This window comes from Aethalodelphis obliquidens, unplaced genomic scaffold (genome assembly GCF_003676395.1).
Source record: "Aethalodelphis obliquidens isolate GAN/ISIS:26980383/991018 unplaced genomic scaffold, ASM367639v1 scaffold7, whole genome shotgun sequence".
NCBI classification, from domain to species: domain Eukaryota; kingdom Metazoa; phylum Chordata; class Mammalia; order Artiodactyla; family Delphinidae; genus Aethalodelphis; species Aethalodelphis obliquidens.
In genome coordinates, this window is record NW_020837951.1 from 25,278,148 (window position 1) to 25,292,217 (window position 14,070).

Consider the following 14,070-nt stretch of genomic DNA (forward strand, 5'->3'; position numbering starts at 1 on the left):
CTTTCAGGCACTTTTTTCTTAAATTCAAGACTTCAAGGATGTGTGAGAACTGACCTTGACCTCTAGGCCTGTGGTTTTCTATCTGAGCTCTGCAGAGTTCTAGGATTGCCCTGAGATCTCCAGGAGTTCTACAGTGAAGTATTCTCCACTAACTGTTGAAGGTTTACACTATGTCCTCTTGAGTTCTATGTTGGATTCCAGATAAAATTTCTGTTTTAAAAAGTCATTCTATCTTTGGCCTCAGCAGCAGAAGTGAGATGATGAAGGGAACGTCATCATTTGGAAAGCGTCAGAATAAGACGCATGTGTTGTGCCACTGCTGTGGCTCTAAGGCCTACCACCTTCAGAAGTCGACCTATGGCAAATGTGGCTACCCTGCCAAGAGAAAGAGAGAGCATAACTGGAGTGCTAAAGCTAAAAGACGAAATAGCACTGGGAATGGTCGAATGAGGCACCTAAAAATTGTACACCGCACATTCAGGCATGGGTTCTGTGAAGGAATCACACCTAAACCCAAGAGGGCAGCTGCTGCAGCATCCAGTTCATCTTAACGATTAGTCATGCAATAAATGTTCTGGTTTAAAAATCAAACAAACAAAAAAGTTGTTCTACTGCTTATTAGAAAAAATAAAAAATTAAAACTATAATATTCAAATTGACAGTTTAAATTAATGGCTCTGGAATGTACTTAGGGACCAATTTGTAATAGATCTGCTGATCGCTAGTTTCGTCAAGAAATAACTGTGGAAGCAAATAAAATCTGGAAATATTTGCAAGATGATTGAGCAACAAACACGCTTTTAGCTTTCTACGCCATCCATCAGGAGCCTCAGCACTTTCCTCTTGGTCACCTCCTTGGTTCCGGACCCCTTGGCCTCACTCATCCTGGCACTCTGCTCCACCCTCCCACTTCTCCCCTTTCTGCCTCTCGATGCTTACTCACATTTGAGAGTTGACATTTACACTTGATCTTTATACTCAGCTTAGTCTTCCCAGAGTCACAGCTTTGGCTCCCCTTAAACATGATGCAGGCTCTCTTGGCTGCCTCAGGCTGCCTTGGGTGACATGTATTCCGGGTCCACTTAACCCGTAAACTTTACCCTATAAGTTAACACTGGAGAGGTCCCATTCAGCATAGCAGCTCATGAGGAATAGTAGCCAAAATATAAATAAATCTCAAAACACATGACACCAAGCTCCTACTAAAGAGGGTTATGGAGTTAAAGTTATTAATTCAACAAAGATTAACTGTGTGCCTGTTACATGCCACATAATGAGCTGGGTCCTGAAGATTTAGAAGCTATGGTCTCTGCCCACAAGATGCTCACAGAGTAGTAGAAGAGACAGCATAGGGCATAACTATCCGTGAGACACACTGAAATGGGACAAAACAAGCCTTACAGAGATACAGTCCAAACAGTTTGCAGTAATTGTAGAGAAACATTCACAGTCTCCTAACCTTATTTCTTCTCTCCTTCCCAGTGCTTCCTGAGCTCTAGCCACACAAAATCCCTCCCTTTCCATGACCTTTCACAAGTCTATGCATTTGCCCAGGCTCCTTTCTCTGCTGCAATTGCTTTCTCTGCCTCCTTCCTCACTGCCAAGTTCTCTCTCGCCCATCATGTAACTCATAGGTGAATGTCTCTGACAGCTAGCAAGTCCTTAATAAATCTGAACAAATAAATTAAAGGCCCAACTCAATTGTCTACCTTTCCGTGAAGCCCCCCTGATTTTCAGAATTAATGTGTCACCTTCTCCATAATCCCACAACCCTTTGTTCACATCTTCATCAAATCTTTTATTAAGCTGTACTAAAGTTATTGATTTCTGTGTCTCATGTCCCAGCCAGCAGTTCCTTAAGAGTAAAGATAAAGTCTTAGATGTCTTTGTATAGATCACTCACTTCCCTAACACCCTTACCCCTTCCCTGGAATTATCACTGCCTGATAATGTATTTTCTGCTCAATAACTGATTGATAAGGCAATAAATATAAAAATGAATGAATGAGTCATGGGTATAAAATATCATGCAGGCACAAAGAAGAAAGGATTCATTCTTACTATGGATATCAGAGAAGGCTACCTAGAAAAGATGGCATAAAAATTGAGCCTTGAGAAATTATTAGAAGTGTTCCTAAAAAATAAGAGAGAGGAGGACACTCCTAGGGAGGAAAGGGTGTGGGCAAAGGTAGGGAGGAAGGAAAGAATGTGACAAATTTGGGGAATGATGACTACATTGATCTGGCTGATGGCCCCTCTGAGGAGTATAGATTTTATCATGGGTCAATGGAGAGCCACCGCAGGGGAGTGACACAGTCAGACGTGCATTCTAGGAAGATAAGTGTGGACTAATAATAGGTGAGAGATTGGAAGCCAGGTGACCCTTCGGAGGCTGTTGCACTTATCCTTGTCTAGAGGAGGGATGGAGAAGATCTGGACTAAGACCGTGGATGTGGAGGTGGAGAGGAAGAATGGTTTAATAGATCTTTAGGAAATGACTCAACAGGAGCTCTAATTTTGCAGAAGAAAGGAAGAAGCCCAGACACAGAGAGAAAGGAACTGATGAGAATGTGAATTAGAAGAAGCAGAATCAGATCATCAAGTGACCTGAATGGCCAAGGCAGCAGCCTTCCCAAAGGAAATGGTACAAACTCAGAAGTCAAGGAAATGTTGTCGTGAGCAGGGAACCCAACCAAGGGAAAATTCACTCCACATTTTACAGGAGTTACAAGACTGGTGAGGAAAGCTGGGTTCTTGGCTGACGTTTGTATTGAGCTGATCACCAAGAGCAACACGTGCATGACTAACAACCCCATAATAGGCCCTTCCTTAGGAGCTGTAATGGGAGCTGTGCTGACAGATGTGACGGGTGTTCTCAGCAATCCTTGGGGAGCGACAACTGCAGAGCTCACACACAAAAACAGGTGAGACTCACTCTTGAAACATCCTAGCTGTTGGTGTGTAAGCAGGCTGGGTTCCTCAAGCATCCTGAACGTTTTTTTTTTTGCCCGTTTGGAAGGGTTATCCTAATATCTTCTTAGCTGTGAGATCTTGTGAGAGCCTGACCTCCCTGCTGGGGCTCACTTTCCTTATCTGTAAAAGAGGGATAACAGTACAAGCTCCTTTGAAAGGTGATAGTGAGAAATTGATGAGAAGCTAGGCTTCTCAGTAAGCTAAGAAGCACGAATAAATGTTCGGGCTTAGTAACACGAGCCAAGAACTGTACCTGGAATTTATTTCTCCATATTTCTGAGAAAAATTGTGGTCTGTTTCTGTATGATCTGTGCAAACCATCCAAAGGGTTAGCAAAAAAGTGTTTTTCCTGATAGAGAATAATTTCTTCTTTTAAAAGGGAAGTGATGCTCTGCTAACGGCAAATACATCAAAAAAGTTGAGTGTGGTCTTCCTGATGCCACTCAGAGACAAAGGAGAGCCACCAGCATCTGTGATGGCTCTGAATCAGCGGAAGGCAAATGGAGCTGACCGTGAGGCAAGGAGAGAAGGCTTCTGGAGCACATCCCCTCTCCACAGGTCCCAAAGGAATCCACCAATGGCTAGCCACATCTCTGCAAGAGCTCGGAAACGAAGATGGGAAAGAACAGCTCCGTGTCTCAAAATGTGCCACCTCTGATTAAAAATTGATACCTATGGGGAAGAATTCCAAAAATGTAGACTAGAGAGAGCTGGAGACTTTTTAAAAAATGATTCCCCAAGTTGTTTTTTCTTTGTGACAGTATCTTACGTTTAAAGTTTTGTTTAGAAAACACTTTCACTCTCTTTGTTCTGTTTAGTCCTCACACTAAGCTGTGGGGATGGATATTATCGATAGTGTTATTATACCCATGTAAGAGCTGAAGAAACGGAAGCACAGAGTGACACACAGTCACTAGCAGGACCGTGACACCTGACTCTCAGCTCACCCTCTCCGTGTACACAACCCAACAGCAAGCTCCCCGAGTGCAGAACCATGGCTTCTATTTCCCTTAGTGCCTAACCTACTGCTCCAAATAGACACTCATGAGTGCTTCCTGATTAAACTACCTTATTTGTTCATATGTGTAGTCATTCCATGCATATGTAGTGGGCACCAAATAATGCTGCTGTGGACAATGAATAACCCATATGCAAACTAAACTCTGCTTGAAACCTGGTGGGGGGTGGGCATGAGGAGAAGAAAAAGCAAGAGCCCACAACCACTTTGGATCGAACCTATAGGAAGAAACAGAAAACAGTATTTGAAGAGACTGGCCTAGTAGCCAGTGAAGGAAGAATGTTTTGGGGATAACAGAGGGGGCCTTAATCCCCTTCCTCTAAGCCAGTGTTTCCCAAACTGGTTTGTAGCAGAATCGCCTGGAGAGTGACTGAAAAATTCAGAGGCCCAGGGTCCTTGAAGTAGGATCAGGCCTGGGCCTTGATATTTTACCAGAGTTCTCCAGGTGATTCTGACACTGGCCAAAGTTTGAGGACCACTGTTCTAAACAGACTTTTCTTAGGGATGAAGCTCAATAGCCGTGACTCTGAATTTTCTCTGCTTCTTCCCTTGTGTGAAAAAGGGGATGAGGTTTCCGCTGGAGGTCAGTGGTTGACCTCTGCCCAGTAGGGGTAATGCCTATGTATGAATTCACAGGACTTAGTCAAGGTTGCCAGTCTCTAGTTACGACTTGAAGAGGAGAAGATGGCATGGGGTGAAGCTCTCTGGTACCCCATCACCAGTGGGAAGGATATTGTTCCAGCTACATGCTCATGACGCCTTCCCCAACACACACTTTTGCCCTTTAAACAAAGATTCATTCAATGAACACTGACAAAGCCACTACCATGTCCCAAGAACTGGGTCAGTCCCAGAGGGCAAGCAGGCAAGTTCCTACTTTCAAGGGCCTCCCAGGCTGATGGGAGAGACCAGAGCCCTGTGGAAGAACATGGTAAACGCTGTAAGAAAGGTGAGAGCCTGTGGAGGGAAGGCTAACTGAGATGGGGCCAGGAAAAGTTCCCAGAGGAAGTGACATTTGGAAAAGTACAAGTACACCAGGTGGGGAAGGGGAAGCAAGCTCTCAGGAGAGAAACCAGCTGGTGGCAAGGCCAGAGGGCTGCCCCAGGCCAAGCAGGGCTAACAGACTGGGTGGCTGAGAGGCAGGGTGTGGAGGACAGAGAGGAGGAGAGGGGGGCCAGATGTGAAGGGCCTGGAAGGCCAAGCAAAAGAGTAGAGGCTTCATCTCAACAATCAAGAGCCTTCCCTCTTTGTTACCTTCCCCTCCCACTGGTTCTGTCTGCCTTAGGTCTCCCCTTTAGGAGGCTAGAGAAGAGGGAAAAGCAAAGGAGGAAGGGAGGGGGTGCAAAGGGAAAAAGGAGAAAGGAGGAGAGGAAGAGAGGCATTCCAGTTCCTTTTTGTTGACCCCACGTTGAAATGCTGTGGCTTGTGTCTTATGAAGAACTAGAAATTTAATGATTTCTGGCTTCACAAGAGATGTAGTGGTGAACTCAACCCAGGAGGGCTGGGCTCAGCTCTGGGTGGCGTAGCTCAGGTAGAACCAGTAGGGCCTAGAGTAGTGGTTCCCAAACTCTTGACCTCAAGGGTCATCCCTTGCCCGCCATGGTTTTATATAGGCTTGGAGCATCTGTTGATGGAGAAAATATAAAAGAAAAAAGAAAAATCTGTTAATTCAGGAGAACTCTAAGGTAAATTTGTATTCATTCTATACAATAGCACCCACACACCTGAGAGTTCATTAATGCACAATAACCTACAACAAAAGGCAAATAACACACACAGAGAAATATCTGTAACATATATGATAGGCCAAGGGTTAATGCCTTAATATGTAAAGAGTTCTTACAAATTAATAAGAAAAAGACCAACAACCCAATAGGAAAAAAAAAATGGATAGCAAAGGACATTTGCACTGGTGTTTGCAGAAAAAGAAATACAACTACCTTAGGGGACTTCCCTGGCAGTCTGGTGGTTAAGACTTCACCTTCCAATGGAGGGGGGGTGGGTTCGATCTCTGGTCAAGGAGCTAAGATCCCACATGCCTCGTGGCCAAAAACCCAAAACATAAAACAGAAGCAGTATTGTAACAAATTCAATAAAGACTTTAAAAATGGTCCACATCAAAAATCTTTAAAGATAAAAAAAAGAAATACAACCTTAATCTCTCTCATAATGAAAATATCTCTATATGAAATGCCATTTTTTTTTAACCTGGTAGAGTAGCAAAGACTAAAATGTTTGATACTTATAGAGTAGAAAGGATGTGTTGAGAAAACACCACTTTCATTCATCACTGGGAAAATGTAAATGGGAACAAATTATTTGGAGGACAATTTGACTATATCTATCAAAATTTAAAATATACTCTTGTACAGAAATTCCACTTGTAGAAATGTATACTACATATAAAATCACACATGTTCACAAAGTACATCAAATGAGCTGGACTTGATAAAGTGCAGTGAGAATGCAACTTTATCTTTCTCACCCTGAGAATTCATTTACCTGGTCCTTTCATTCACAGAAAGTCTCTGTCATTTCAAAGCACACTCTAGTGTGTTTATCAGAACTTTAATAAATTTCCTTTCAAATCCGTTGGCTCAGACCCTTCCTAAGCTCAGGTCTGTTTCTACTGTGGATGCCACTTGTAGGGGAGAAAAGCAAGGTCACCTTTTGTCTTCCACCTTACTCCCTCCCCTCACCTCACTGCCTCCTCCGGATGGACCAGATAAAGAGGAAATAGGTAAGGGAGACCAGGCGCAACCAAATAAATAAGTAAATATTTTTTAAAAAAGAAACTGAGAGCCTAAAAGAGCCTCATTTTACCATATTGTTATATGTATATACCACATATATAATTTACAAAAATAACCTAAATTTCTGGTAAGTAAATCATGGAACAACCATATGATAATCTGCATATGTCATTATAGGAAAAATTCTACTAAGTTAAAAAAAACAAAACCAAACAGTGCAGAACACTGTAGGCTCCCATTTGTATGTGAGTGGTTTTAAAGGGACATGTTGGCATATACACAGTTGTATCTGCACAGAAATTCTGGGGAGTAGGGTGGTGAGCAGACCTACTATTCATTGTATAATATTTTATACTTTTTAAGTTTTTACAATAATGTATTAGTTTTATAATTTTAAAATCTACTCTTAAGAAAAAAAATAAAGGCAAACGCAGTACATAGGGTTCATTTTAGAAAGCTCTGGTATTTTTTACAAAAGCAATCCTCTTTCATTCAAACAATATAGAAACACACGAAGAAAAACAAAGAAGAGATCTACAGAAAACATCTAGAAGGAAAAAAATGGAAAATATATACCCCACAAAATTTTTTAAAAATCCGTCTCCCACCCTCTCTCTGCTCTGCAAGGTTAGCATTTTTAACAGTTAAGTGTACATCTTCTTCTAGGTGTTTCTTGATGACTCTACAACATATGTAGTTTTCTTTACACCAAAAATGGAATTGCACTCTACAGAATGTTCTTAAGCCTGATTTTTGTTTTCACTTTAAAGTATACCTTGGACCACCTTCCAAGACAGTGCACAGAGACCTACCCCACTCTTCCCAGCCTTCGAAACAATATACCTCTGTGTGTCCCCAACACACACATAGCTACTTGACCATGACTTGAGACTGCTGCTCTTTTAGCAGCTGTAGTGATGGCTCTTCCACAGGTCTGTGTGCTGTAACACCATCCCCACCCATCAGATCCCTTAGGTAGGGTTGCTGGGACTACAGTGTTGACAGACACAGCCAAAATTCCATACAACTACCCTCCTTGCCAGTCCCTCACCACGCTCCCCCTCTTTGACAGCAGCTGTATGTGAGCCACCTTCCTTTTTTTTTTTTATAAATTTATTTATTATTTTTGGCTGTGTTGGGTCTTTGTTGCTGCACGCGGGCTTTCTCTAGTTGCGGCGAGAAACGGCTACTCTTCATTGCCGTGCGTGGGCTTCTCATCGCAGTGGCTTGTCTTTGTTGTGGAGCATGGGCTCTAGGCACGTGGACTTCAGTAGTTGTGGCACGCAGGCTCAGTAGTTGTGGCTCACAGACTTAGTTGCTCCATGGCATGTGGGATCTTCCTGCACCAGAGCTTGAACCCATGTTTCCTGCATTGGAAGGCGGATTCTTAACCACTGCGCCACCAGGGAAGTCCCTGAGTTGCCTTCTTGACAGAATTATAAACCACACTGAGAGAGACTCAAGACCTACAGACTGGGACCCACAGACCTCATTAAAGCTTCTCCACTGGGGCCTGATAATCCCTACAGCTATGTGGCAGAGGAAAATGGGAGAATGAAGAGGACTATTGTATTTACATTACACAACCATAGCTTAAACTTGGTATAGAAGGCAAAATCAGCCTCATCATTATTAGATAAAACATAACTCATCTATGACATGTCTTTCTTGCACCCAGCAGCTTTGAGCTGGGCCTCAAACCCCTTGTAGAATCCATGTCTATTCTCTCTGCCCTTAGATAACCCTGTTAAAATTCTCCAATCTTATGGAAAAGCAAAATCAGTAACTGGGTCCATGGAGATTCTGGACACCGTGTGAGAAAATAGTGAAAGCCACTTGGTCTGGAGAAGAAAACGGCCTGGGAGCGATGACGGTCGTCACCAAAACTCTTGAAGGGCTGGCCCAAGGATGGAGGGCCAGATAAGTGCAGAACAGGAGCAAAAGTTTGGAGCAAAAGGCAGGCAGGTTTTCAAGTTAGACCAGAGAGTTTTTTCTAACCATCAAAACTGTCCAGAGTTTTCAGGGGAAGCGGTAGCCAGGACTAGAGTCAGTGACTCTCTAGAAGCCAAGGGGAAGCTTCCAGAGGGCAACGTGCATGGTGCGTCAGCAGTATTGCTGAACAAGTCCAACTGGCTGTCATCAATGAGCCACACAGTCTACATTTATTTTATTATTTTTGTGAAATCTGCCTATATGTCAAGATTTGTCTATGCTTTTCCATCTCAGAAACCTGATTTTTTTTAATGTTTGAATCAATTTCTTTTTTAAATTTTTATTTTATATTGGAGTATAGTTGATTTACAATGCTGTGTTAGTTTCAGGTGTACAGCAAATGATTCAGTTATACATACACATATATCTATTCTTTTTCAGATTCTTTTCCCATATAGGTTATTTCAGAATATTGAGTAGAGTTCCCTGTGCTATACCGTAGGTCCTTGTTGATTATCTATTTTATATATAGTAGTGTGTATATGTTAATCCCAACCTCCTAATTTATCCCTCCTCCCACCTTTCCTCTTTGTAACCATAAGTTTGTTTTCTGTGTCTGTGAGTGTATTTCTGTTACGTAAATAAGTTCATTTGTATCATTTTTTTGGATTCCACATATAAGTGATATCATATACTTGTCTTTCTCTGTCTGACTTACTTCACTTAGTGTGACAATCTCTAGGTCCATTGATGTTGCTGCAATCAGAAACCTGATTTGATTAGAACAGAAAGAATAGATTAGTGTCTCACAGAAGATTCATATCAACCAAACACAAAGAGATGGATGTGTAAACTGGAGTAACAGTGCATTCATTTACAAGGAGAGACAGCCATCAGGTCGACCAGAAACTCAAGTCATCCTCATCAGACATCTTTTTCTCCTTGGCAGATGGACTCAGTGGGGATAGTTGTGTCCATGGAGCTGTAATTCTCAAGGTCTATCACCTGAGACTCTGGCTTGGATGATACCAGGATGAGCTCTGCCCAGTCACTGTGTGATTTCCTTTAATCCTCACAAACATAGATTGTGAAACCACCGTCATAGTGTTTCACTCCATCCTCTAATACATAGTTACCTCAATCCTGTCATTGACAAGTCCCGCTGTTCGGGAAGACTCTTTTTAAAGTGACTTTATGGATTTCCACTCTGGTTCATCATATTTGAATTTCATATCTCAATTCGCATAGGACAGATCCTGTTCTGGTAAGAGAACATCACTTGCATCAGGAAAGTAGAGGCTTACTGTGTCCTGTAGTGAGAGGCAGTGTGGAGTCCTGGTTAAGAATACAGACTCACCGGATTGAATCCCAGTTCACTTACTATATACATGACCTTGGGCAAGTTACATAATCTCCCTCTTCAGTTTCCTCTTCTGCAAAGTGGAGATAACGATAGTATCTGCTCCTAGGGTTTGTGGTGAGGATGAAGTGAGTTAATAAACAAAGTCTGCAGCACCAGGCTCTGATATAAACCTTGCCTCCTAGTCCTCAGCATAAGACAAGCCATATTCTTGTCTCCACTTCACCAAGGAGAAAGCAGAAGCTCAGCAAGTTCAGACAGAGAGCTGGAATTGAAACCCAGGTCTCTCTGACCATGAAGCCAAGATCTATTCTGTCACCCACATCCCACTGGATCCCTCCCACAGACATGGTGGAATCACTTCTCTTCTCTTCCCTGGGTTGGGGCGGGGTGGAAGAAAGTCTATTTTCATCACCACAGCTCATCCTTGAGCAAGAAAAGTGATGGTGTCTGCTGCCTATGGTCGGGCCAGAGCTAGCGGGTGAGAATCACAATTGCGTAACACGCGCAGCTGCTTCGGCAGATGTGTCCACAGCTAAACATGGCAGAAGTTTCATTTCCAGAGTCAAAAAAGAATACCTATCCCAAAACATCCTCTACAACTTTACCAGAGGTGGAGGGGGTATGACCAACGGGCAGGATTGGGCACTCCTACAGGCAGATTTCATTCTTTCTCTGCTGTAATAACTGTTAAAAGTACAACTCTGCCAGGTCCCGATCCAGCCATTGGCTCCAATCACAAGGGTCCCCAGACCCTCTATGTTAACTGAACATCCGACCATGGCACATAGAACAGTCACCTATGAAAGAGAAAACAATAAGAGAAGGAGAGAGCTAGTGACCCTGAGATTGAAGAAGGTTCTGGAAGAAACTTTCGTGCATTCTAAGCACTTACTACGGGGGAAGCCTGGTTAGCTGGACAGGCCTGGGTTTTAAGCTGTCCACACTAGTTTTATGACAGATTTAGCCACTCAACCACTCCGTCTTCAATGTGCTCTGTTTCAAAGTGGAAGAATATTCCTACCTTGAGGTTTTGCTGTGAGGAAGAGCAAACATATGTAAAATGCTGGAACTATCATTATGGAGATGCCAAGAGCCACCATTAACCTAGGACAACCAAAATATAGGATGGATGGAAATCTTTTTTAAGAGACCAACAAAACAAAATATTTACTTTTTTATATAAGTAAATCAATTGCAAAGGGAAGAGAGAAAAGGAACAAATATTTTTAGTACCTACAATAGGCCAGATCTTATCAGGCCCTTTACCTGCATGGAATCTCACATATTCCATGTGACAAGTTTTATTACCTTTATTTTACAAATAATGAAACAGTTCATAGGAGAGACTTTACAAGACCACGTAGCTAGCCTGTGGCATGGTGAGGCCAAGAGCCAAGGGCTTTCAGACGCCATCCACACCTCTCTCTGACGCATCGTTCTACTTCTGCCTCCAAAGTGAAAATGCTAAAAACTCCTTGGAAAAAAATAGTGCAGAACATTTATAGAGTACCCCAGAGCAGTGCTTCTCAAAGTGTCTTTGGGGGTAACCCATTGTGTTTTATTTTGTTTTAATTCACCACTCTACCACAGACTGTGACATTTGTAAAATATAATGAAAACAAATTGCTAGAAATGTAAAAATTTAAATGACATACAAAATACAAACTCAACTTTTTTATTAGATTCCACACATACAGCATTAGTCTGTCAAATTGTTATAAATATTTCCAAGTGTTTGCTCTCAGTGTTTGCGCTTATCTCATCATGGACCAGCCTGTGGACCAGACTTTGGGTAGCATTGCCCGAGGGTTAAAGCGATCCTCATATCATGGAGAAAGATCTCAAAAAGTCATCTAAGTTTGCCTCCTGTTTCCAGGCAAAGGTAGTGTGAAATTCCCAAGGTTGGGTTCTTTCCTTCTTCCTGAGAGCATCTCTCCAGAGCCTCACACCCAGCAGATATAGATCATCCCCATCTCCCAGTAGCCTCTGCCCAGACCAATCCAGAACATTTGCTTCCAAAGTTTATTTGAAGCTTTCCAGTTCAGCCCTTATCCCTTCTCCCCTCATACCCACATCTCCCCATCTTTGGGTTCTCCTTCTCTCCTCTGTAGACACCTGGCCATCTACAAGTCCCATCTAGCCATGCAGATGCAGAAGGTAGAGCTTCTTTGAGCAGGTTGGAGAGGTAGGCAGGTGGGGAAGAAAACCCCAGAGTCATGACTTATTGGTGCCAGCCCTGTACAGGTGCCAGCTTTGCATATATTATCTCTCTTTATCTTCACAACTACCTTACAAGGCTGGTATTATGGTCCCAATTTTATAGATGAAGAGATTGAAGAACAAAGAAATATCAGACCCTGAATAGCCAAAGCAATCTTGAGAAAGAAAAACGGAGCTGGAGGAATCAGACTCCCAGATTTCAGACTATACTACAAAGGTACAGTAATCAAGACATTATGGTACTGGCACAAAAACAGAAATATAGATCAATGGAACAGGACAGAAAGCCAGAGATAAACCCACGCATGTATGGTCACCTTATCTTTGATAAAGGAGGCAAGAATATACAGTGGAGAAAAGACAGCCTCTTCAATAAGTGGTGCTGGGAAAACTGGACAGCTACATGTAAAAGAATGAAATTAACACTCCCTAACACCATACACAAAAATAAACTCAAAGTGGATTAAAGACCTAATGTAAGGCCAGACACTATTAAACTCTTAGAGGAAAACATAGGCAGAACACTCCATGACATAAATCACAGCAGGATCCTTTTTGACCCACCTCCTAGAGAAATGGAAATAAAAACAAAAATAAACAAATGGGACCTAATGAAACTTAAAAGCTTTTGCACAGCAAAGGAAACCATAAACATGACCAAAAGACAACCCTCAGAATGGGAGAAAATATTTGCAAATGAAGCAACTGACAAAGGATTAATCTCCAAAATTTACAAGCAGCTCATGCAGCTCAATAAAAAAAACACAAACAACCCAAACCAAAAATGGGCAGAAGACCTAAATAGACATTTCTCCAAAGAAGATATACAGATTGCCAACAAACACATGAAAGAATGCTCAACATCACTAATCATGAGAGAAATGCAAATCAAAACTACAATGAGATATCATCTCACACCAGTCAGAATGGCCATCTCAAAAAATCTACAAACAACAAATGCTCGAGAGGGTGTGGAGAAAAGGGAATCCTATTGCACTGTTGGTGGGAATGTAAATTGGTGCAGCCACTGTGGAGAACAGTATGGAGGTTCCTTAAAAAACTACAAATAGAACTACCATATGACCCAGCAATCCCACTACTGGGCATATACCCTGAGAAAACCATAATTCAAAAAGAGTCATGTACCACAATGTTCATTGCAGCTCTATTTACAATAGCCAGGAGATGGAAGCAACCTAAGTTGGATGCAACCTAAGCAACCTATCATTGGATGAATGGATAAAGAAGATGTGGCACATACATTCAATGGAATATTACTCAGCCATAAAAAGAAACAAAATTGAGTTATTTGTAGTGAGGTGGATGGACCTAGAGTCTGTCATACAGAGTGAAGTAAGTCAGAAAGAGAAAAACAAATACCGTATGCTAACACATATATATGGAATCTAAGAAAAAAAAAATGTCATGAAGAACCTGGGGTTAAGACGGGAATAAAGACACGGCCCTACTAGAGAATGGACTTCGGGATATGGGGAGGGGGAGGGGTGAGCTATGACGGGGTGAGAGAGTGGCATGGACATGTATACACTACCAAATGTAAGGTAGATAGCTAGTGGGAAGCAGCCGCATAGCACAGGGAGATCAGCTCGGTGCTTTGTGACCACCTAGAGGGGTGGGATAGGGAGGGTGTGAGGGAGGGAGACGCAAGAGGGAAGAGATATGGGAACATATGTATATGTATAACTGATTCACTTTGTTATAAAGCAGAAACTAACACACCATTGTAAAGCAGTTATACTCCAATAAAGTTGTTAAAAAAAAAAAAGAAACACTGATCATAACCTGTGGCC

General features: G+C 42.2%; 1 pseudogene; it reads left to right on the forward strand.

Annotated features, from left to right (window-relative positions):
- The first annotated feature begins 257 nt into the window (after nt 1-257).
- On the forward strand, nt 258-717 carry LOC113620225 (60S ribosomal protein L37 pseudogene; annotated as a pseudogene).
- The last annotated feature ends 13,353 nt before the right edge of the window (nt 718-14,070 follow it).